The sequence below is a fragment of the Prionailurus bengalensis genome, chromosome X (assembly GCF_016509475.1).
Source record: "Prionailurus bengalensis isolate Pbe53 chromosome X, Fcat_Pben_1.1_paternal_pri, whole genome shotgun sequence".
Classification (NCBI taxonomy): Eukaryota; Metazoa; Chordata; class Mammalia; order Carnivora; family Felidae; genus Prionailurus; species Prionailurus bengalensis.
This window is the reverse complement of record NC_057361.1, coordinates 5,244,819-5,270,779: the sequence shown is the minus strand read 5'-3', so window position 1 is coordinate 5,270,779 and position 25,961 is coordinate 5,244,819. Positions and strand designations below refer to the sequence as shown.

The 25,961-nt window shown below is 42.5% G+C and overlaps 1 long non-coding RNA gene across 1 annotated transcript in view; it reads right to left on the bottom strand.

Moving 5' to 3' along the window:
- LOC122477601 overlaps positions 1–25,961 on the bottom strand; it is a 309,990-nt gene that overhangs the window by 280,924 nt on the left and 3,105 nt on the right. The window contains exons 2-3 of the long non-coding RNA XR_006295734.1: positions 12,120–12,282; positions 8,242–8,309 (exon numbers count right to left, since the gene is read on the bottom strand). This is a non-coding gene — a long non-coding RNA (uncharacterized LOC122477601). The remainder of the gene's footprint in view (positions 1–8,241; positions 8,310–12,119; positions 12,283–25,961) is intronic.

Here is a 25,961-nt window from a genome sequence, read left to right as displayed (position 1 = left end):
CCTTGGTAAAATGTGAAGTAGATTCTCTGCAAGATTTTCTTACAAAGGGACGGTGGAGACCAGTAGATATCGACTCCCCTCCTTCAAGACAAAAGACAAAGGAAAGATCTCTGAAGAAAGGCCAGGTGGCTCAGTCAATCGTGCTAAGCTCAGGGAAAATGTTCTCGAAGATCTGGTTTTCTGGTAGCTATACAGTTTGCAACCCGTATTAGTTACTGGCACTACTGATGGCCTGGGGGTCAGACAGCTTGGCGTGTGATGGGGTTCCCGGGACCGTGAGGTCGCCCATGCTTCCTGTGTCACATGCTGGTGTGAGATCCAAAAGGAAGAGTTTCATTCATCTTGTGAACAGGCGAGAGCACAGAGCGAAACACGTCAGTGATGTATAGATGATACCAAGATTAAAGGGATCGATTGATCCTTGGAGAAACATCCCCAAAGCGGTGTGTAAACATTACGGATTGTAAAGTGCAGAAGCTGGTGTGGTTATAAACCTTCTCTAGTCCCATGACAACCGCATGACTTTATCACTGTGCGCATTACGCCGATATACAGATGACACTGGTTGTGATTAGTAAGCAAAGCTGGTGTCGCGGGGCCACCTGGCATTTTATGGATAGGCACAACTGAAACCCGCCAGGTGGTTTACACTCCTCTGAACACACACAGGGAAGTCAGTAACTGCTTGGTATTACAAAAAGCACCTTCCTGTTCACAAGGCCAACTCCATCTATCACTGCTCTTTTCCTCTACCACGTAGGCGATGCAGAGGCTCAGAAATGGATACCTGCCTGTAAGTAAAGCATTCGGGGAGTCTAACGGACTCAGGAAGGTGGGCAGTCCTTATGCTCTGGAGATGACGGCCAAACTGCCACCCTGGAAAACAGGGCCACAGTAGAGCCATACGAAGCAGGTGACCGGGATCTGTAATGTGCTTTATTGGGTGTGTATGCTGTCATTTTCGTCCAGACAATCAGCCAGCATCTTCTAGAACTACTTAAACCCTTTGCATTTGGTCATCCTTGGTTGATCTCATAATCATATTATTCTGGAAAGTGTATCCATGAACCTTTGGCCATCTCCACATTCAAAGACATTCCCCATTGCTCAGATTAAGTCAGAGTGAACTTTGATGAGCGCAACTATTTAAAAGCATCTGTGTTAGGGTCTTCAAAATATATTGGTCAATTTGAGCAAAATCAGATTTTGATAAGCTCTCTCTACCTCCCTCATTCTTTTGATCACCTTTAGAAAGGAACTGACTCTGAATAGTGAATGAGTGTTTTGTTTATGGGAACAGTCTGGTTTCCGTGATGCTTCATTGTAGATTTTCATGTCACCCTAAATATTGCTCCCTGACTATGTGTTACCTCCAAAGGTATTTTGTAAATCCAGTATGGGTTAATTTCTTTGCCGAGAGCTTTGCATGCAAATCTAAAAAGGACATGGTTTCTTCTCTAGACCAGAGAAAGACTGCCAAAACAGTACTTCTAGGACACTGTGCAATGGATCCTAATAAAGGAAATGTACATGGTGCGCTTAGAATACAGAGGAGGGACACCCAGCATGTCTTGGGAGAATCAGAAAAACAGCTGGAGTAAGTGTTTCTTTTAATTGTCCCCTTTCCTCAGAAAATGGGGAAATCTGCTGACCTTTCTTTCGTAAATTAGACAACTACAAGAAGAGTATACATTTCTTGGACTCTAAATCCCATTAAGAGTTACACTCCTCTTTTTCAAATAACACGAGCCAACTGTTTGCGGAGGGCCCACTTGGCACAGCCATAGCACCTTTCAAAATCAACCATATAACCATTCAAAATTTACAATCGAGGAAAGTGCCACTATATTCTGCAAAGGGTTTTTTGGAGATTTGTAGAAGAAATCTCAGATACATCAAACTCGACCTCTGAATGATATTCTATGCTCATGGATTGAAGGACAAATACTGTTACGATGTCTATACTACCCAAAGCGAGCTACAGATTTAATGCAATCTCTAGCAAAATACCAACAGCATTTGTCACAGAACTGGAACAAACAATCCTAAACTTTGTATGGCACCACAAAAGACCTGAACAGTGATAGCCATCTTGAAACAGAAGAGCAAACCTGGAGGCATCACAATTCCAGACATCAAGTTACATTACAAAGCAGCAGTCGTTAAGACAGTGTGGTATTGGCACAAACACAGACACACAGATCAAACAGAACAGAACGAAAAACCACCATCATATCATCAATTAATCTTTGACAAAGGAAGCAAGAATATGCAATGGTAAAAAGTCTCTTCAACAAATGGTGCTGGGAAAACTGGACAGCAACATGCAAAAGAATGAAACTGGACCACTTTCTTACACCATACGCAAAAACAAACACAAAACAGATTAAATTTAGACCTAAATGGGAGACCTGAAATCATAAAAAGTCTCGAAGAGAGCATAGGCAGTAATTTTTCTGAAATCGGCTATAACAACATTTTCCTAGATAGGTCTCCAGAGGCAAGGGAAACAAAAGCAAAAATCAACTATTGGGACTACATCAAAATAAAGAGCTTCTGCACAGCAAAGGAAACAATCAGCAAAACAAAAAGGCAACTTACTGAATGGGAGAAGATACTTACCAATAATATATCCAATAAGGGGTTAGTATCCAGGGTATATAAAAACCTTATACAACTCAATTCCCAAAAAACTAATAATCCAATTAAAAAATGGGCAGAAGACATGAACAGATCCTTTTACAGAGAAGCCATCCAAATGACCGACACATGAAAAGATGTTCAATGTCATTAATCATCAGGGAAATGCAAATCAAAACTACAATGAGATCCCACCTCACACCTGTCAGAATGGCTAAAATCAAAAACGCAAGAAACAGCAAGTGTTGGCGAGGATGTGGAGGAAAAGGAACCCTCATGCCCTGCTGGTGGAAGGGCAAAGTGGTGCAGCCACTGTGGAAGACAGTATAGAGGTGCCTCAGAAACGTAAAAACAGAATTACCACATGATGCAGTAATTCCACTGGGTGTTTACCCAAACAATACCAAAACACTACTTTCAAAAGATATATGCCCCCTTATGCTTATAGCAGCATTATTTACAGCAGCCAAATTATGGAAGCAGCCCAAGTGTCTATCAACAAATGAATGGATGAAGAAGTTGTGGTACATGTATACAATGGAATATTACTCAACCATAAAAAAAGAATGAAACCTTTCCATTTGCAACAACAGGGATAGAGCTAGAGTATAATGCTAAGAGAAATAAGTCAGAGAAGGACACCACAGGTATTTATTCATTGGTGGAATTTAGGAAACCAAACACACAAAGAAAAAACAAAAAACAAAAAACCAGACTCATAACTAGACAACAAACAGGTGGTTATCAGACAGGAAGTGAGGGTTGGGGGAATAGGTGACATGGATGAAGAGCACACTTACCATGATGAGCACTGAATAATGTACAGAATTGTTGACTCACTATTATGAGCACTAAGTAATGTACACAATTGCAGAATCATCAAGATGACCACTGAGTAACGTACAGAATTGCAGAATCATCAAGATGAGCACTGAGTAATGTACAGAATTGTTGACTCACTATGATGAGCACTGAGTAATGTACAGAATTGTTGACTCATCAAGATGAGCACTGAGTAATATACAGAATTGTTGACTCATCAAGATGAGCACTGAGTAATATACGGAATTGCAGAATCATCAAGATGAGCACTGAGTAATGTACAGAATTGTTGACTCATCAAGATGAGCACTAAGTAATGTACAGAATTGCAGAATCATCAAGATGAGCACTGAGTAATGTACAGAATTGTTGGCTCATCAAGATGAGCACTGAGTAATGTACAGAATTGCAGAATCATCAAGATGAGCACTGAGTAATGTACAGAATTGTTGACTCACTATGATGAGCACTGAGTAATGTACAGAATTGTTGACTCATCAAGATAAGCACTAAGTAATATACAGAATTGTTGACTCATCAAGATGAGCACTGAGTAATGTACGGAATTACAGAATCATCAAGATGAGCACTGAGTAATGTACAGAATTGTTGACTCACTCTGATGAGCACTGAGTAATGTACAGAATTACCGAATCACCAGGATGAGTACTGAGTAATGAACAGAATTGTTGACTCACTATGATGAGCACTGAGTAATGTACAGAATTGATGACTCACTATGATGAGCACTGAGTAATGTACACAATTGTTGACTCACTATGATGAGCACTGAGTAATGAACAGAAGTGTTAAATCACTATGATGAGCACTGAATGTACAGAATTGTTGACTCACTATGATGAGCACTGAGTAAGGTACACAATTGTTGACTCACTATATCGTACACCTGAAACTACTATAACGCTGTATGCTAACTATGCCAGAATTTAAAAAAGTTAAATGAATTTCTGATGTTCATCCATAATCATACACAAACAAAAGTGAGAACACTCCAGTCTCGTATGGTATACTGTATTGGATCTTTAGGGTATCATACAGTTCCCGGACTCCACAAGCAGACACTCATTACTGCACAGTGACGTAAACTTCTAGCATCCTTGGTTTCACTCTGAGACCTGTTATCTTCCTAGATCTGCACTTCTGATTGGGTCACCCTGGAACAGCAGCCCAGTGATGAGAGGATAACGTTACTATTACCACAGCAAACTGCCCACATCCATGGATTTGTATGTGGACTGAATACAGACTCCTTGTGCATCCTTTAAAACCCAGACTACTGGCTGAAAAGTATCTTAGCTATTCTGGGGCACGGATATGCAGGGTAATGCTGGCTTTAATGCCAAAATCAAGTCTGACGTCGGCTGAGAAAGTGTCAGCTAAGAACACTGCATCATTTTGTCAGAGGAACAACAGGTCAAATCTCTTGGTCAGGATCAAATGTTCTTTTGGTCCGAGCTTGCATAAATATTGTCATTAAGCACATCGTACCCAGGAGGACCATACGTGATGTTCAGAAAACCAGTATTCAGACAGTTGATAAAGCTGTTGATTTGTTTCCTAAATCTAATTTGTGAAATAACAAAGGACAGTATTCACAAGAAGCTGCTTTCAACAATTACAAACGAGGATCAACAGTTTTCTACGTGAATCAACCTGTGGGATGAGACGTCAGTATCACAAAACTTTGTTGGCTGACGTGGAAACACAGCATATTCTTATTTTAAAGACTTCTTATTATCAAAGAAAAATTGAGAAATCCTCTCAGCTTAAGAATCACAAGAAACATCCTACTTACTCACAAGATGTTCAACATGGCTCTGCAGCAATCTCATATTCTATTCCTTTTAGAAGGACGATAGCCTTCCAAAACCTCAGTTCCCCATCAGCAGGGGACTACATCACCTACGTCACGTGTATCATGTGCCATCCCAACCATGACTTTTGAGAGTAAAAGCGGGTGGGCTAACCAGGTGGGACAGTGGGCAGCATGTGTCCAGGGGGCTGTCCTTGGTGAACGGATGGTCACCCCTCACATCAGAAGGAAGCTGGTTGGTTGAATCCAGCCATTTTTGCCCTCTGGCTACATATAGAATCATTCCGGAGAACACACACAAACATGCATATAAACGCGTATGTTCAGACACACGTCTACGCGTACAAATACGTATGCATGCACGTGTACACATACTTAGATGCTTCGGCCCTACACCAGACCAATGAAATACGATTTCTGAAAATGGACTGAATCTTGAGCAACAACCATTTTTAGAAGCTCCCCTAAATGACACAAATACGCAGCACTGGATTGAGCACTTGTGGACTGGATAACCTCCACATCCAACATCCTGGGATCACAACTCCTGAGAATGAATTGACAGCATCTGCTGTTGTCAACATTTTATAACTGCATCCTAGTCTCACTTCTAGAACACAAAATACTTAACACCAGGAAGATGCTAACATTTATCGATGAAGGGTTTATAGTTTACAAAACAGTTTGTCAACAACATCTTCCCCCCCCCCCCCCCACATTAAGCTTGCGAGAAAGATCGGTTATCATTATCAGGGAGTTTCCGTAGATGAGGATATCGAGGCTAAAAAGATCAAACCCATAGTGACAAGTTATATCACAAGATGAGCATACGGAATAATCAAGCCCAGGTCCTGGTTCTAAGGACACAGATGGGAGTGGGTATGAAGGATGCCTACCACAGAGGTCTGAATCCACCTGTATCGTTTACTAGCTCCGCGAGCTGGGACGAGTCACGCAACCCCTCTGTACGTCATCTCCAACCTGAGAACCATACTGACACGCTGTTTGTGATGCCCATGTAAGTACTGCACGACATTCCACATGGCAGGCCTTAGCAGTGGGCCCAATAAATATTAATGGCATTAGGATGGCTATGAGATTCCTTTCCTCTCTCCCCCTCCCCTGATTTTCCTACCATAATTACTACTACAACTAGAGCTAATAATAATAATCCCTGCGATTGGCAGAGTAAATGGCCCTTTAAATAACAACTCAATTATAATAAAACCCTTTGAGCTACTCTTTACCCCCTTCCCACACACTCTGCCAAAGCAGCAACATGAAGCGTGAACGACCTTCAAAGATGACGCTCTACGAAACCAGACACCCCAGAAGTGCACCGATATTGAAGTCTGGCCATCTCTGTGTGACACGGCAAAGGTGTGAGGAGACCGCACGCAGATGCTAAGCTGGATTTAGAAGCAGTGACCAGACGTGCCGCTCCAATCTGCCTTCCAGAATGAACCGAGACCCACTGCAAGTGGAGCACTGGCTGGCAGCCTCCAACCGCAGCACCCCCAGACTTGCCGCGGTGTTGCAAGTAAGGCCCGGCTCGTGCTGGGGAAGCCGCCAGCCAAGGGTGGAGCATGGCGGTGGGCATGAGGGGGCGGCCACGGCGGCCCCAGGAGCTACCACGCTGCAGGCAGCCCTCCCGTCAGCCCACCCTGGCTTGGGGGGCAAATGCCACGTGTGGTTCTCACCACCCAATCCGCTCCCAACTCCCCCAGCCCTTCCCACGGATCCGATCACCGTGGCATGAAGGCTTCCCAGTGAATTACGAGCCCAAAGCACCCCAGACATTCCAACAACTAGACACAACTTAGAAACGGTGAAAAGGATAAATTATGAGCGACTGTTTTGTTCCAAAATGCTATTCTTTTATGATTTTCCAAGACTTTATTTATTTGGAAATTTCTACAGAGTCACAAAATATGCTTGAGTAGTCTACCTAACGGAGCCCCTACAACGTGAAGCTGAAAGAGGGAAAAAAGTGATTATGGATCATGTTCTAGACACGTCATCTTTGTTTTGCAAATTAAATTTGTTATGCCACATTAGCTCAAAGATATGAACGTTTTAACAATTCCACGTCTACAAACTGCAAGAAAAACAAATTAGATTTTAAAACGTATTCAGTTCCAAGGACCTAGCTTCCTGCAGGATCAATTTTTCATCTGAAGACAGAAAAACTATTCTAAATGACTACATTTCCATTTTCACCATTTAATTTCATCCTCATTGTTGTAATTCATGTTTTTCAACATATTTAAAACATCGAAAATAATGGAAACCTTCGTGATAGATGATCAACTAAATATTAGTTTGACTTAATAATCTAAATATTCTTCATATTAATACCATCACGGTTAGGAATAATAAAATCAGTACCATGTGACAGGGTTCTCTGTTCTTTGCAATATGGACTCATTTGGATTCAGGTATGTTTAGAATTTTAAGTCTAATCATCATCTTGTATATATTAACAACTACTTTATAGACTATCTTCTCTGCTGAATTACATGTTTTTTATGTTAATGTTTTATGTTTTAGGATAGTGACAATACAGTAATTATACAGTTCTCACTATGTGACAAACAGCATTCTGTGCTCCTTACCTGCATTAAGTCATTTAGCCTCAGACGCATTCTATAATTTGGGTGTAATCATCATCCATCATGTATAGATTAGGAAATGAGGAACAGAGATGTCAAGTAACCTTCCCAAGGTCACACAGCTCTAAGCGGTAGAGCCTGGATTTGACCTGTCAGCACGAACCAGGAAAAAGAAGTGCTGACTCATCTTAACTCCCATCAATTAAAGGTGTGGTCCATGAGTGCATCAATCCCCATGCAAACTGAGTAATTTTAAATCGAATGGATATGACTGAGACAAACGTATCCCAGTTTCAAGATGGAAACACACACGGTCCTTGTCAAACTACTCACCCCGAGGGCGCGACACATGCTCAGTACACCTTGGCAGCCTGGCCTCTCTCGTTCGAACTGCTGAAGAGCTGCTGGGATGGAGATAACGAATTAGCAAGCCAGACAAGCACAGCCATCGTAGCACGTAGACCCATCTGGGTTTAGAGCAGAACAAGGAGTTTTCAGTCGCGCAAGCACCATTTCATCAGACTTGCTGCGGTCGATCATCAGTAAGCGGTCGCTGAGTACGTACTGCGACGCCCTCCGCTAAATCCTGGGGCTTTTCAAAGGTCTGACTCGGGGCGCCGGGGTGGCGCAGTCGGTTACGCATCCCACTTCAGCTCAGGTCATGATGTCACGGCTCGTGAGTTCAAGCCCCGCGTGGGGCTCGTGCTGACCGCTCAGAGCCTGGAGCCTGCTTCCGATTCTGTGTCTCCCTCTCTCTCGGCCCCTCCCCTGCTCACTCTTTGTCTCTCTCAATCTGTCTCAAAAATAAACATTAAAAATAAATAAAAATAAAACCACAGGTCAAAGGTCTGACTTGAACAGTCTACTGAAGCCACAGTTAACCACAGTGCTAACTGAAGCCTTGGCTATGACAAGTCTCTAAAGGCAGTCTCTAAAGGCCCCACACCACCTTGGAATTTCAGTGACCAGTATTCAGCTGAGAAGTCATGTGTCTTTCCATCGACCTGACCCCAGGGACACGGTTGGGCGGGAGTCTCTATCACCCTGGGCCACCTTCCATGCAGGACTTACACTCCTGTCTCAGACTGGCCAGGAGTCATCTCTGTCCATCATGACAGTGCAGTCTGCCTGTCTGTCTCATCCACAATTACGTCCACACACAGCAGTCCATCAATATCGCTGAATGACTACATTCACGCATTGCGGAGACAACTCATAGCCTCTTAACGCAACTACGTGGGACAAAACACTTGAAGGGATGAGCTCTAAGGGGTGTGTTTCAACAAACCTACTATATTACATTATACACGTCCTTGTCTTCACGCATTTAAACTTCTAGCATCAAGGCTCATGGCATGTCACAATTTATAAATTCATTAAGACCTAAGCTCAAACAGCTTGGTTGTTAAAATTTGTGGGTAGAGGTTACCTAGGTGGTAAAAAAGCCTAGCAGCTAATTAAACATCAATACCTAACCTGTGTTCTGTTCTCATTCATGAGTGGGCGCTTTTATATGCTAACATCATCTTCAGCAGTCTGGGTTACTGATTAGATGCTGGAAGCCACATATGGAAATAGGAGTCTTACACACCTTTAATCGTATTAGCTCGTTCACTACATGATCATTTAAATTAGTGTCAAGTTATTTGGCTAGGTTATCTCATATTAATGGCCTTTTATACAATGTTCTGTATTCAAATTTGAGATAGGAATCTCTAGGAAGTAAATTATACACAACATTCGTATACATGTGATATATACATCACACCTTAATTTTACTATGTCACTATGTCTCTAAATCTGTATGTGTACTCTCTGAATTTTCTATAATGAAAATGTGCTTCTTTAGAAATTAGAAAAATATTTTACACTAAATCCTAAACTAATTTATTCTAAATGAAATTCTAATAGGACTTGAGTGCACTTGTGTGTGCACACAAGCAGTTTCACTGCCAGTTTTCAGGTCCTAGATATTTTGTATTAGCTCTAACTATGAGAGCTATTGAATAATTGTACTAGCCAATACAGAAATTATGTTACGCCTATTTTTTATTTCTTAAAGCATTCATGTATGTAAGTATGTATGTAAGTAATCTCTACGCCCCCAACACAGGGCTCAAAGTCACGATCCTGAGATCAAGACTCGTGTGCTCTTCTGACTGAGCCAGCCAGGTGCCCCACCTTTCAATTATTTTTTAAAGTTAACTTTCTTCCGGGCACCTGGGTGGCTCAGTCGGTTAAGCGTCCGACTTCAGCTCAGGTCATGATCTCGTGGTCTGTGAGTTCAAGCCCCGCGGAGGGCTCTGAGCTAACAGCTCACAGCCTGGAGCCTATTTCGGATTCTGTGTCTCCCTCTGTCTCTGCCCCTTCCCCCACTTTTGCTTTGTCTCTCTCTGCCTATCAAAAATAAATAAATGTAAAAAAATTAAAAAATTTTAAAGGTAACTTTCTTCACACACAAAAAAATAATAATAATTCCTAAAGTAGACTTAATACATTAGTAGCTAGGTGGCACCTCAGTGAACGTTTTAAATAAAAATAAACATTAAGGGGCACCTGGATGGCTCAGCTGGTTGAGCATCTGATTCTTTTTTTTTTTTTTAATTTTTTTTTCAACATTTATTTATTTTGGGGACAGAGAGAGACAGAGCATGAACAGGGGAGGGGCAGAGAGAGAGGGAGACACAGAATCGGAAACAGGCTCCAGGCTCTGAGCCATCAGCCCAGAGCCCGACGCGGGGCTTGAACTCACGGACCGCGAGATCGTGACCTGGCTGAAGTCGGACGCTCAACCGACTGCGCCACCCAGGCGCCCCGAGCATCTGATTCTTGATTTCAGTTCAGGTCATGATCCCAGGGTCATGGATCGAGCTCCATACTGGGTTCTGCACTTTGCATAGAGCCTGCTTGGGATTCCCTCTTCCTCCCTCTCCCCCTCCCCCATGCATGCTTACACCCATGCACACATGGGCACACTCTCTCCCTCTAAAATAAAAAAAAAGGAAAAGAAAATTCACCAGCCTCAGAATACAGACACAGCTATAAAGTACAAGAGGAAAATAAAATTTTAAAAATTAATAAATACTGAAACCAGTGTAAACAAGTAACTATATAACCATCTGGATTTTATTGGGGACAGAACCTAGTTCATCTACATTTCAAACCAGTAAGTACCCTGCAGGTTACAGGTGAGAAAGGCAAGAGATGAGGGGGACAAAAATGACCACTAATCTAACTGAACTGCTTTCTGATGTTTACAAAATTAATTTTGTACCGAGATTTCAGTCACTGACTCTGGTAAGCAACAAAATCAGCCCTTGTGATGCAGCAAGGAGATGATTAAAAACCAACAAACTGCTGTGAACCATTTCTCACTCCTCTGTGGAAGTGACGTGGGGCATAAAATACAGGGAGGGGAGACTCAGCCGTTTCCACCTGGACGGAGGCCACATGAAACTGAGGCCTCCTTGGACCCATGGTTTCTTGCTGGCATTCACACCCTTCTGGGGTGGGCAATGTCCCCCTCCATCAGCCAGCAGGGGGCAGTCTGCAAATACTTACAGAAAACCAAACGCATCCTGAACCTTCCGGGAAGCCTATTTCCGCACGCAGGCCGGATCCACCTGACATCAATTTTTATTATGCACCTCCTCTTGGAGGATATACGACCACTCTTCTGAAAGTCACTCATTAACTACGGGCAACGATTTCTGAGAATCTGCTCTGCTTAATTGCTACCATCACTTTAACTGAGTTCCTTGAACAAAATCAAGGATCACAAGTGTCCTCAGCTCTTTGATAGCAGCCAACATAACCACGGGGAAAAGGAAACTGTAAGAGTGATGACAGTTTTTTTCAACAGAGTATACACTAAGACCAGCCTTTGTTTATTAGGTTCCAGGGAAACGGTTAACGATATAGCCCTGAGCACCGATGAACCTGGGTTTCTTTCCTTTGCTTATTGTCCAGATCATCTGGGAAAAGTGTCTTAGTGGGTCTGTGAGACCACTCTGTGTCCTCCTGAGCATTTATCGTGGGGACTGAGATGGGGAATATACAGTCAGCAAAGAGTCTGGTACATAGTATGTTAGCTGGCTGTTATTAACGCTTACTATTTTCATGCACACAACATTTAATCAACTGCAAAGGGCACCGCACAAAATTTCAGGAGCGCTTGGCCAGCCCAGGAGCTTCCAGACCTCAGTACCTACCCTCATCAGTGATCAGTGGTTGGACCAGAGACGGATCCAGATGTATAGCTGACCAATCATCTGTTCTCTCCACCAGAAGAACAGCTATTCTTAGTGCCGTCTGCTGGGACCGAGGCAACGTAAACTTCCCAACTGAGGGGCTCCCACATCCGGCCACGTGCACCTTGAAGAAACAAAGAAAGTGGATCTCCTGAGACAAAAGAAAAGAAAACATGCCAATGTGAATCCACAAGAGCCTGGCAATCCAAAGCAGAGGTGTGGTGTCTGAGGGATTTCCCTTCCTAGTGTCCATCCTCTACACTTCCATCTTTCCCTAGCTTCATATTCTTAAATTTTTTTCAATGTTTATTTATTTTTCAAACAGAGAGGGAAACACAGCAGGAGCAGGGGAGGGGTAGAGAGAGAGGGAGACACAGACTCTGAAGCAGGCTCCAGGCTCTGAGCTGTCAGCACAAAGCTCAACGCAGAGCTTGAATTCACCAAACATGAGATCATGACCTGAGCCAAAGTCAGATGCTTAACCAGCTGAGCCAACCAGAGCCCCTCCCTGGGTCCCTATTCTAAAAATAATTTTTTTAACATATATAATGACTTTCACTTTTTCTCTCAGCAACCAATGGGATCTTAACTAATGCAGTGAATCTCGGGAACAGATAATTTTTAAGAGGTAATTATTTCAGTCTTTCAATTTATAATAGGATCCAATAATCAAGACAGTCTCATTTCAGGGGTAGCAGAAAATGTCTTCTCTCCCCTCTTCTTTGAAGATAACATCTGAGTATACAGAAGAGTATTTCTGAGCAAGACTTACTTGATGGGCCCCAGGCCCAGAAGGACCCACATTTAAAGATCACCATTCTGAAATTCATAATAATTTTATCTTTCAACTTGTGTTTGCTCAAGATTTTTTTTTTAAGATCTTATTTTTGGGGCCCCTGGGTAAGTCAACAGGTTGAGCGTCTGACCCTTGATTTCAGCTCAGGTCATAATCTCATCGTCAATGAGATGGGAGTCCCACTTGAGATTCTCTCTCTCTGTCACTCCCCCGTTCGCCAATGTGCTCTCTCTCTCTCTCAAAATAAAAAATAAAAAAAAATGCTTTAAAAAATGTTTTATTCTTAAGTAACATCTACACCCAACATGGGGCTTGAACTTACAACCCCAAGATCAAGAGTCACATGCTCTACCAACTGAGCCAACCAGGCACCCCTTTTTTTAATGTTTTTTAAGAGAGAGACAGCAAAAGTGAGGGAGGTGTCGGGGCGGGGGGGCCAAAGCATCCGAAGCAGGCTGTAAACTAACAGCACTGGGCATTACGTGATGTCAACACGAATAATAAAATTCGTGCCGGTAACTTAAAATTTTAGTTTTTCTTCATTTAGAAAGACACGAAATAGCAAACAATATACTCTGTGACGAGTTGAGAGAGGTAGACTGTGGAGATATGGAAAAGGTTTTGAATGGCACTTCCCCCCCTGCTTTTTGAACAAGAGTTCTTGTGTTTTCCTCCCGCATTGGACCCTGCAAATTGTATCCAGCTCTGTTCCTGGGACTTTTTGGTGCAAACACAGACGGAAGTTCTGATCGAGTGGCAGGCTCTGCCTTGGTCTATGCTGCCACGGTTTGCTTCCTGGTCTGGGGTTCACTGAGGTGTCCTCTGACATTGTGGAGCGTTAATTTTGTTCCTGATAGTAGGGTCACGATGCTGGTTTTTGTCCTGGTTCTCAAAGGCCACCAGGACTCTGCATCCCAATCTCAGGCTGGTCCTGATTCTCCTAGCCCTTCTATGACTGCTCATCAGGCTGAACGGAAGCTTCTAGGCTTTCTGATCACCATGCCAGGCTTATTTTAGCTCAGGCTCTCTATTCAGGTACCTCCTTGTGCCAAACCTTCCTTATGGCTCCAGTCCCACACTGGCTAAATTGGGAACGTTTCCAAGAACGGTGGTTATCAACCCTGGCTACACATTAGGCTTCCCTGGGAGGCATTTGCTTGCTTGTCCTTTCCTAATAATACAGATGCCAGGAATTAGTATGCTGATTTTCTTTCCTTTTTTTTTTTTTTTTTAAATTTATTCTGAGAGACATAGAGAGAGCAAGCAGAGGAGATGCAGAGAGAGGGGGAGACAGAACACCAAGCAGGCTCTGTGGTGTCAGCACAGAGCCCAAAGAGGGGCTCGAACTCACAAACCGTGAGATCATGACCTGAGCTGAAATCAAGAGCTGGACGCTTAAGCGACTAAGCCATCCAAGCGCCCCTCGCGTGCTGATTTCCTAGGTCATTGTCCCGCTTTCCTTCTCCCAGTCTTCAACGGTGCCGGTGGGTGGGATGGGCTTTCCCCCTTTGCAGAGGCAGGGACTTGCCCTAAATTATATCCCGATTTCCCCGCATCTATGGGGAGCCTATCAACATTAGTAGTCCTCAGATCATCACGTCACCTGACGAGGAGGCCACAGCCAGGAGGCTGCGCTGAAGATTCAGGCATGACGGTGCCTCCTAGTTTGAACATGCAGAGAGAGAAGGGAGGAGGCCCCAAGTCTAAGTCATGAGAATCCGCATTTCCTCGCTGGGTGCAGGATGAGCCTCTAAAGATCCGGGGAAAGTACGGCTGGGCAGCTAGCTTCACTTCTCACTCTGTTCATGGAATGTCTTTGTGAAAATGCCTACTGTGAACACCTGTGAGTGGACATCTACCCTTGACTCTGGTACTGGGGAAGCAGCACGGTAACACGGTCGACAAATGAATCCTGGCTCTGCTAATGGTCAGTGCTATCTCAAGGAAGTGAGCCTCCTTCTGCTGGTCAGCCAGCCTTAAAAGGCGGGTGCCGCTGTAGGGACTCAACTCACGGCGTTCTTAGGAATATTACCTGCATTGGTATTCCTAAGTTGCTTGAGAGAGGCGAAGTGCAAACACCATGCGAGAGTGTGTTAAATAAATAAACACAAATACAAATTGGACAGCACTTATGTTTTCCTTTAACGACATAAAATACAAAGCTAATAAAAAATACATTCAGAGGGTTTTTGTGTTGCACAGGGTACCACAATGATTTACGATTCTAGTCAAGACAATAAGAGGCATGAACCAAATATCAGGAATACATGTAAATAATGGAAACATTCCATGATTTCAATAATTACATGCCAACACGTAATGAAAATATAGCCTGGGCGGGTGTTAATTTAAGTACTGTAAAAGTGTGGTCGCTGATGTGCTTGACTACATTGTTACAAAAGTATTTATCTTCTAAAAATTAAGCAAAAATGTTATTTTATTTTTCTTTACAACACAAAGAAAACGAACTTAAATATTTGTGCTCACAGAATGGTGAAATTAAGCGTAATCACATGTAAACGTTATCTTATGAATGTTTCTTATTTATTTTTTTTTAACGTTTATTTACTATTGAGAGATAGAGAGAGACAGAGCATGAGCATGGGAGGGACAGAGAGAGAGACACACACACAGAATCCGAAGCAGGCTCCAGGCTCTGAGCTGTCAGCATAGAGCCCGACACAGGACTCAAACTCACAAACTGCAAGATCATGACCTGAGCTGAAGTCGGACACTTAACTGACTGAGCCACCCAGGTGCCCTTTATGAATGTTTCTATCCACTGAAAAATCCAATTTGTTCCTAAAATGGAAGAAGAAATATATGGTCACCTTTGGATTTGAACTAATTTCCTAAAATTTGAAGTACATGAAAAATAAATAAATAAAAATAAAGTTTGAATAAAAAGAACCATTCAGGGATGAAGAACTCAGTAACTGAAATTAAAAGGACACTAGAGGGAATAAATAGTAAATCAGAAGAAGCAGAAGAACGGATCGTCAACCTGTAGGACAGAGTAATGGAAAGCAACCAAGCTGAACAGGAGAGAGAAAAAATAATAGAGAACTCCTGTCAAAAAGTACCCAAGGTGTGGGGTGCCTGGGTGGCTCCATCGGTTAAGCATCCGACTTCAGCTCAGGTCATGATCTCACACTCTGTGAGTTTGAGGCCTGCGTCGGGGTCTGTCCTGACAGCTCAGCTCGGAGCCTGGAGCCTGCTTCCGATTCTGTGTCTCCCTCTCTCTGCTCCCGTCCTGCTCGCGCGCGCTCTCTCTGTCTCTCTCAAAAATAAACACTAAAAGAAATTTTTTTAAAAATCTACCCAAAGCAGTGCACACCAAGATACAAGTAATTAAAAAGGCAAACAGTAGTGATAGAGAATTTTCAAGCAGCAAGAGAAAAGAAAGCAGATACCTACAAGGGAAACCCCATAAGGTTATCGGCTGATTTTTGAGCAGAAACTGCAGGCCAGAAGGAAACAGCAGGATATATTCAAAGGGCTAAAAACAAAAACAAAACACAAACCAACAAAAACCTGCAACCAAGAATACTCTATCCAGCAAGGCTCTCACTCAGAATAGAAGGAGAGATACAAGGGTTTCCCAGACAAAAGTTAAAGGAATTCATCGCCACTAACCCAGCCCTACAAGAAATGTTAAAGAGGACTCTTTGAGTGGAAAGGAAAACCCATAGGAAGTAAGAAAAGTAGACTGTACAAGTATTTTTTACATCCAAAAAAATAAATTGATGAAAAGTATGACACTACATACCTAAATTGGGAGAGGGAGTAAAAATTAAGTCCTTTTAGAATGGGTCCAAACTTAACCAACTTAACATAGAGTGCTATATGTATGTCATATACAAACCTAATGGTAACCACAAATCAAAAAATCAGTAATAGACATGCAAAAAATAAAAAGAAGTAAAAGTATATCACTAAAGAAAGCCAGAAAAATGTGAGAGGAAAGAGTCAAAGACAGGAGTAGAGAAGAACTACAAAAACCGTAAACAAGTAACAAAGGACAATAAATAGATATCTATCAATAATTACTTTGAAAGTAAATGGACTAAAGCCTCCAATGAAAAGACATAAATAGTTTGTATGAAAGCACAGAACACCCCAAACAGCCAAAGCAATCTTGAAAAAGAAAAAAACTGGAGGTTATCCAAATCCCAGCTTTCAAGATAAAGCACAAAACTGTATTAATCCAAGTAGTATGGTACTGGCACAAAAACAGACACATGGGTCAACAGAACACAATAAAGAGCCCAGAAATAAACCCACGTTATATGGTCGGTTAATCTTTGACAAAGGAGGCAAGAATACACAATGGGAAGAAGTCTCTTCAACAAATGGTGCTGGGAAAACTGGACAGCAACATACAAACGAATGAAACCGGACCACTTTCTTACACCACACACAAAAATAAACTCAAAATGGATTAAGAACCCAAATGTGAGAGCTGAATCCATAAAAATCCTAGAACATAGCACAGGTGCTAATACCTCTGACTTTGGCCGTAGGAACATTTTTCTAGATATGTCTCCTGAGGCGATGGGAAAAAAAAGCAAAATTAAACTATGGAGACGACATCAAAATAAAAACCTTCAGGGGCATGTGGGTGGCTCAGTCTCTTGAGAGTACAACAGGTTGTGATCTCTGGATTCGTGGGTTTCAGCCCTCCATTCCAGCTCTCTGCCGTCACTTCGGAGCCCTCTTTGGAACCTCTTTCTCCCTCTCTGCCCCCCGCCACCTGCTCGTGCACATGCATGCACTCTCTCTCTCAAAAATAAGCAAACATTAAAAAAATAAAAATAAAAATAAACAGGTTCTGCACAGCAAGGAAACAACCAACAAAAGTAAAAGACAACATACCCAATGGGAGAAGATATTTGCAAATGACATCCCCTAATAAAGGGTTAGTATCCAAAATACATGTAAAGAACTTACACAACTCAAACACACACACACACACACACAAAACCCCCAAATAATCCAATTAAAAAATGGGCAGAGAACCTGAACAGACATTATTCCAAAGAAGACATCCAGACAGCCAACCAACACATGATAAGATGCTCAACCTCACTCATCATCAGGGAAATACAAATCAAAACCACAATGAAATATTACTTCACATCTGTCAGAATGACTAAAAGGAAAACACAAGAAACAACCACTGTTGGCCAGAGTATGGAGAAGAGGGAACCCCTGTGCACCGTTGGTGGGAACGCAAACTGGTGCAACCACTGTGAAACACATTCTGGAAGTTCTTCAAAAACATCAAAAATAGAGGGGCGCCTGGGTGGCTCAGTCAGTTAAATCTCCGACTTCAGTTCAGGTCATGATGTGAGAGCAAGTGAGTTCAAGTACTGCTCCAGGCTCTGTGCTGACAGCTTAGAGCCTGGAGCTGGTTTCCGATTCTGTGTCCCCCTTCCCCCTTCACGCACGCTCTCTCTCTCTCTCTCTCTCTCTCTCTCTCTCTAATATAAATAAACATTTTTTAAAAATTAAAAATACAATTGCTATATGATGCGATAATCCCACTACAGGGTATTTACCCAACGAATACAAAGTTGTGAGTTCGAGTTCCATGCTGAGTATAAAGATTACTTTTAAGACTAACCTGTAAAAAAAGACAAAAACATTAATTCAAAAAGATATATGCACCCCTATGTTTATGGCAGTACTGTTTATAACTGGCAAATTATGGAAGCAGCCCAAGGTCCGCCGACAGGTGAATGGGCAAGAAGACGTGCTCTATATACAATGAAATAGTACTCACCTACAAAAGAGAATGAAATCTTGCCATTTGCAACAACACAGATGGATCTGCAGAATATAATTCCAAATGAAGTAAGTCACAGAAAGACAAACACCATATGATTTCATTCTATGTCGAAGTTAAGCAACAAAACAGGGGCGCCTGGGTGGCTCAGTGGGTTAAGTGTTCAACTCTTTGTTTCGGCTTAGGTCATGATCTCCCGGTTTCATGAAGTTGAGCCCATCACCCGGCTCTGCACTGGCAGTGCGGGACCCGCTTGGGATATTCTCTCTCTCTCTCTCTCTCTCTCTGCCCCTTGCCCTGTCTCTCTCTAATATAAATAAACTTAAAAAAAAAAAAAAAAGGTAACAAACAAATGAACAAAAAGAGACAAAGTAAGAAAAAGATTCTTACATACAGAGAACAAACAGGTGGTCACCAGAGGGGCAGTGGGTGGAGGGATGGGGGAAATAAGTGAAGGGTATGAACAATAGTTATCATGATGACCACTGGGTAATGTACGGAATAGCTACTGAAGCACTGTATTGTGCACCTGAAGTTAATCCAGAACACTGTATGTTAACTGTACCACAATTAAGTTTATTTTTTTTTAATTTTTTAGTATTATTTTTCAGAGAGAGAGAGAGAGAGAGAGAGAAGGGGAGGGGCAGAGAGAGGGGAGGGGTGAGACACAGAATCTGAAGCAGGCTCCAGGCTGTCAGCACAGAGCCTGATGTGGGGCTCGAACCCACAAACCGTGAGATCACGACCTGAGCTGAAGTCGGACCGTTAACCATCTGAGTTACCCAGTGCCCCAAGTTTTTTAATCAAAATTGAATTAAATAAAATTTGGAGTATATGTACATAAAGTTAAAGGAAAATTACACTTCAGAATTACAAAGTCTTTTGAAGACCCTTAAACTGATGGTCCATATGGAGTGTGTTCTACATTTATAGTTGCTTTTTGAGACGTGAATCTGCAGCTACTCAAGGACTACACTATAAAAAGCTTACTTTCTTAATATGGCACTTTCTTTTTTTTTTTTTTTAATTTTTTTTTTCCAACGTTTATTTATTTTTGGGACAGAGAGAGACAGAGCATGAACGGGGGAGGGGCAGAGAGAGAGGGAGACACAGAATCGGAAACAGGTTCCAGGCTCCGAGCCATCAGCCCAGAGCCCGACGCGGGGCTCGAACTCACAGACCGCGAGATCGTGACCTGGCTGAAGTCGGACGCTTAACCGACTGCGCCATCCAGGCGCCCCAATATGGCACTTTCAAAGTATGCCAAGAGTGGGATAATGTACTCCAAGGTGAAGAGAGAGAGAATAAGTTACTGGAAAGAAAGCCTGGTGCTTAAAACGACAACACAGGTACAGCTAATTGCCTTGCATGAGAAATTTACAAACACAAACCAAGTATGAGGCCAGCACACGGGAGGTAGACTTCCCTAGGTGATGGGATGTTGTTGGAGTGACCTGAACTTGCCATCTTTCCCACGAAGAGAATGGATTTTGTGTTTTCATTATTTTAAGTACGTATGCCCACAGGGATCTAGGACAGTTCATCAGAACTCGGGGATGTTTTTCCCCTGCACGGAAAATTGCGTCGGTCCACATAATTCAACAAATACTACCCCGTCGTGCTCCCACATGTTCCTAGTTCCTGCTCCGTGGCATGTGTGCTGAAAATCCAACCCATAATAGGAGATCTTGAACTTACAACTGTCTTTTACATGTCAGGCTGGGTCCTTTCAAAATTTCACTTTGACTTCCATTTCAGATTTTTTTTTTTTTACAAAATTTTTTTAATGTTTGTTTATTTTTGAGAGAGGGAGAGAGAGAGCATGAGTGGGGAAGGAGCAGAGAGAGAAGGAGACACAGAATCAGAAGCAGGCTCTAGGCTCTGAGCTGTCAGCGACAGAGCCCGATGTGGGGCTTGAACCCACAAACCGTGAGATGGTGACCCGAGCCAAAGCCGGATGCTTAACCGACTGAGCCACCCAGGTGCCCCTCATTTCAGATTGCTGACCCATTGTACCTGTTCATTTTGTCGTTTTCCAAACAGGGAATCCACCTGTATAGTTGGGGATGTCACTTTTACCCTAGAAATTTTTGAAGTCGTTGTAAAGAATGTTTTTGAACGTTTGTGAATTGTGTATCTATTTATGGTTTTAAAATAAAATACAAGATGTTCAGTGAGCACTCACTCAATGGCAACCATACACTTTTTCAAAGTGCTTGAAAATTAGAGACGAAAAGACATTTGGAGTTGCTTCCTATTCTGCAAAATGTTTTTGGTACGAGGGCATTGTCATTTTCGTCATTGCTGTCAAAAACAAACATTTGCTAGCATCTATTTCTTTAACGCTAAGTGTAAGGTAAGATCTCGCTTGGGATGCCTGGGTGGCTCAGTCAGTTAGGCGTCCAACTTCTGTTCAGGTCATGATCTCACAGGTCTTGAGTTCAGGCCCTGGGTGGGGGTCTATGCGGACAGCCGGGAGCCTGGAGCCTGCTTCGGATTCTGTGTCTCCCTCTCGGCCCCTCCCCTGCTTGCGCTCTCTCTCTCCCTCTCAAAAATAAATAAACATTAAGATCTTGCTACAGCTCTGAGCCCCACACCTTCCTACAGGGGAATTTATCACAGGCAAACATTTCCTTCCATTTATACTGACTTGATGAGCAACACCCCAAATATCCCATATAACTCAAAAAAAAAAAGCCAAACAATACTATAGCTAATTCAGGGCTTAACAACATTTATGCCAAGTAATATCTACTGTACGTTCAAACATAATTAATACTGCAACTAACCTTTGAAGGCATCAAACATCACAGCTGTGTTCTTATTTCTTTGGGGGAAGAGTCACAAAATGAGTATGTATTGTGCAGTTTTATCCAGTCGAGGAGTAAATAAATTTTTCCTCTGTCTTATATAGAGATCATACCTGCACTGTTACTTGTGTTTAATTCAACAGGTATTTACCGAACACTGCAGTGGATACGTCGATGTAGAAATGCCAGCCTCTTCCTAAGGAGGCGTGCCCAGGCCAGTGCAGACTTTGGAACGGTTCCATCTACCTGTCCGTTTCTTGCACGGCACATGCTCACTGAGTCACGTCTGTGAGCATCTGTGCTTTGCCTTGACATATTTTGTGCATCTGTTAGCGAGATGTATCCTAACATATCAGGTTTTTTAGGTCCCGGAATTGACAAATCCTTTTTCTATATAAATTAATGGCAATTGCCTCTGTGCCTCACATCATTTCAGCTAATGAAAGATTTCATAGGGAGTTTCCACTTTTAGATACCAGGAAATCTGTAGTACAATTTGCTGCTCACAATTACTGTTCCAGAGATACGTGGATAGGCATGTGATAAAAACAGAGTCTTTTTCTAAATCTGAAAGAAAGACAGTAAAGGAAAAGCTTTTCCACTGATAGGCTAAGCGGATGTGGGGGGGGGGGTCACAGCAGCCTCTTGGGGATGCTCTGCCTGTGGAATGAAACAAAATGAAAACTGAGTGCTTGATCCAACCATACCTGCAGGTAGCCCTCCCTCTAAACTTCTAGATTATTTTAACCAGCAATTCTCTTCCTGCTTAAGCCAGTTAGATTATCTGAAAGTTGCCCACTAAAGATTCCCAACTCTTATACTTACTAGTCTATACTTACTAGATGCCAGCAAAAGCAAGAAGCACCAGTCTTTCCTACCAATGAACTCTGAACGCAGTGGAAGCAACTACATCTCTACTGAACTAAAAACTTTTAAAGGGTATGGCAACACCTCGTGGACCAACAAAGAGGAGGGTATGGTGAATACTGAACAATATAATGAGGCAGCAGCACCTGAATTAGGCCTTGAAGAATAAATAGAGCTTAATAAAATAGAAAAAAAAATGTGCAAGGACATTCCAGCAAGAGAAAAAAAAATTTAAAAAACAGTAAACTAAAGGCAGAAAGTTTATCTTAAGAGTTTTCCCCCTAATCCCTAGCGCAGTCCTTGTCATATACCAAACACTAAATAAAGTTTATTCAAAGAACAAAGGCATAGGGGCGCCTGGGTGGCTCAGTTGGTTAAGCTTCCGACTTCAGCTCAGGTCACGATCTCACGGTCCGTGAGTTCGAGCCCCGCGTCGGGCTCTGTGCTGACAGCTCAGAGCCTGGAGCCTGCTTCACATTCCGTGTCTCCCTCTCTCTCTGTCTCAAAAATAAATAAACATTAAAAAAAAACAAAGAACAAAGGCATAAAGATAAATGATCACCTACATGATTTCTCTGAGTTAAGACCTTGCTCACTGACACACATCGCTCCTACTGGAAATTATGTTCTTTTTATAATAACCTACTTTGTGACACAGCTTCCAGGAAAAGTAACCAGAAAGAGTTACTACTGTCATTGATACATGGAGAAAGGGCAGCTTTAATTACTTGCTAGACTGGCTTTTTTTTTTTCTTCTTTGCCAGATATAAACAAGTTCTCTAAATGCCATACACAAATCTATAGGTCACATTAAAGACTTCTACCATTTTTCAGTAAAGTTTTAAGTATCTAAATACAAACACCAGTTACAAATTCCGGCCAGAGAACTGAAGGAGGAAACAAGGTTCTGAAACCTTTGGTTGCCAAACAGCACAATCCTCAGCACCTAATGAGAGCTTACTATGTTATTCATTCATTTTTGTAGGTGAGCACTTACTAATTCGTTTTTCCAACCGTGTAGGACAGATCTGTGTACCAGGGGTGTTTTGGTCTGACGGGGATCTCGGCTGATAATCTCTGTGTCTGTGTGGATATGGGAAAATGGTTTTCTTTCTAAATTTCCACCCATTATATGTGTTTTCCCTTTCCCCATTGTTGTAAAATTTATACGAGACGGTGTTTATGAAGGACCAGCATGTCAAGGGAGGTCAATAAATGAAGTAGATGCTCAGGAAAAGCAGGCATTTTGCAAAACCAAAAGAGACTGAAATCCTTAGTTTGTCCTCTTGAAATGAGGTGATTAGATAATTGGATGTTCTAGCAATTAGGGTGCTTCTTTTGCTAACAGCAGCAATAATAAACACAGCGGTCTGCATTAAAATACAGCATTTTGTTAAAATTAATGAAGCTGAAGTCACGAACGCGGACATTCTGCTTATCATTCAACAATTTCATTTATTTGACACTGACGTTATTTCCCTAATGATCTCCACTGTAAGTAAACCATTTGAAGGCCAGTAAGAAGGATGCTATCCATCCATCCACCTGTACGAACTGTGGACCACGACTGTGGTCAGTCAAGGGTAGAGCTGTTTCGCAACAAAGTATAGGGGGCAGCAAACACAGATCTTGTTTCATTGGGCTTTCCAAGGTATTTGTAACCTTGGGGCGCCTGGGTGGCTCAGTCCGTTGAGCAACCAAGTTTGGCTCGGGTCATCATCTCGAGGTTTCTGAATTCAAGCCCACTTCGAATCCTCTGTCTCCCTTTCTGTGCCCCTTCCTGCTTGCGGTCTCCCAAAAATCTTTTTTTTTTTAAATTAGGACTCGGTAATGCATTTGGTGCCCCAATTCCACCACTTCCGTATCAAAGATTGAAACCTCTTTGCAACAAAATATATTTTTAAGTATGCAAATTTTCAAACCTCTCCTGCTCTATCTTCTGCTTATGTAGAATATCAACCACAAGTAGTCTAATTAATTCCGACTCAATAGTAGAAACACTTGGAGAATCTTCACCATCCCTATTTGTCAATGCAAATGTATAACATATTGGGAATGTGTTAAACTAGAAGGAAGCTTAAATTTTTTTTTTAATTTTTTTAATGTTTATTCATTTTTGAGAGACAGCAGGTGGGGAGAGGCAGAGAGAGGGAGACACAGAATCCAAAGCAGGCTGCAGACTCTGAGCTGTCATCCCAGAGCCAGACACGGGGCTTGAACTCATGGACGGCGAGGTCACAACCTAACCTAAAGTCAGACGCTTAACCGACTGAGCCACCCAGGCGCCCCCCCCCCCAAAATTTTAATTAAATAAAATGAAGCTTATAAACAAGTGTTACATTTTAAAAACGTCTTTCATAGAAACTTGATATTTAATTTCTATGCCATACAGATAACTTGATATTTAATTTCTATGCCATGTTTAGAAGAACGTATATATTGTTAGATGCATCCAATCATAAATAAATCACACTTAAGAATGTCTACTTTGTGTTCTTATGGTGTCAAAGAAAGGCCTTTTGTTATATACATGCAAAAGAAAGAATACGCATATATTACACATATAATTCAAATAGTTTTTGGAACAATATTCTCCCATTTAGAAAGGATTCGCCCAGTGCTCTTTCAAGGCATTAGTTTTTCCCGCAAATTTCCAGTAAAGAGAAAACAGATGCAATGGCAGAAGTACATCTGTTAGTGACACTGTCTTGTTTGCAGGACGTAGAAAGTGAGTTCTAAGTACCTCAAGAAAGCAAAGAGAAAAGGGTGAGTGCCATGGGGGAGTGACCCACAGACGGTCACTGCTGCACCCACGGGCTCAGGAAATGCCGTCACGCCTACCCCTGGGTGTGTCTTCCTCAGCCCTGGTTCCCCTGAAGTCACGTTTACGTGAGGGCTGGCTCCCTCTGCCATTCATCGATGACTTCACGTCCTTCCTCAGAGAAAGGGATCCCTGGAAAGGGATCCAGTGTCCCTCCCTGGGTTCGGACGGAACGTTCTGCGCCATGACTACAAAAGTGCCCTTCTCTGAATTCTGCGGTGCTCTCTAAACAAGGGGACGCTTCCACGAGGCATGGAAGGTGTGCCGACATCATCTACCGTTAGGACCTGACGCCCCCGTGGAAAGGGCACTGCTATGCACTCCAACAGTGTGGCCACACTGCCCTGAAATCAGTAACAGTGTGCAAGATTCTGGGAGGAGGTTGACAGGGGTGATGAGTTACCAAAAAGGAGAGAGGACAAGGCTGTTGCCAGGCAACGAGAGCCAGTCCCACAGAGGTATTAACATGCGGTAAGATGCCAAGATGGGAAAATGACATCACAGTACACGGAGAGTGTGGGAAAGAGCTCAGAAGGTCCCGGAGCTTGCAGCCATGAGTTAACAAGGCCTATAGGAACCAGAAGCCTCAGGATGAAGGCTTGCAAGATCAGGCAGGCGAGATGAGGCAAATAAGGCAAAGGGCCCCCAGGACAGAAAAGGTATAGGGACAGGAAGCCTCAGGATGAAGGCTTCCAAGGTGAGTTAATCAAAATAAGTAGTC